Here is a 715-nt window from a genome sequence, read left to right on the forward strand (position 1 = left end):
TAAAACTAAATAAATTTATATCCATATGAAATTGTTTTCAAATTCAAGACAACAGAGAGTTATATCAAGGTGAAAACTTAACTTGACTTAAATGCTCTGTTGTAAGAGAAAGAGTAAGATTCGGACTAAAACCATAAAAATCTTTTAAACCTAAAGTAGCAGTCCTTAAGAAAATACATTTAATATTATTTTAAACTATTAACTTTTTGTAAGGCATGGCCAAAGTACACAAAGTAATTGTTCTGTGTTTCGCTGTTGGCCAGTGTATTTGCGTCCAGATGCATCTGATCTGGCTCTGGGCGAGTGCATTGACTTGGCAATTAAAATTCTACAGATATGCGATACATTAATTACTCGCTTCAATTGAAATGCAAATGCCAAAACTCGCCCATCTCCTGGCTGCAATGCTGCTGGCTCTCAGCTCTTGGCCCGGCTAGCGTGTTTCGGCCAAGTTAAGAATCAGCGGGGCGAAAAACGAAGAGCCGGAGTCGAAGTCGGAGTCCCTGAGCGAGGGACTAGTTTCCTGGAAAGCCGCGCCGAGATGATTTACAACCAGAAGCGCATTTATTCAGCCCGTTTTTCGCTTTGGCCCGGCAGAACACACGCTCGCACAAAAGTTGACACTTTATTGATGCTCATAAATTGCGACGTCTGGCAGCAATTAAACCAACACGTCCCCAAGGACATGATGGCAGGACGTCAGTGATTTGTTTAC

The sequence above is a fragment of the Drosophila gunungcola genome, assembly GCF_025200985.1.
Source record: "Drosophila gunungcola strain Sukarami chromosome 2R unlocalized genomic scaffold, Dgunungcola_SK_2 000006F, whole genome shotgun sequence".
NCBI classification, from domain to species: domain Eukaryota; kingdom Metazoa; phylum Arthropoda; class Insecta; order Diptera; family Drosophilidae; genus Drosophila; species Drosophila gunungcola.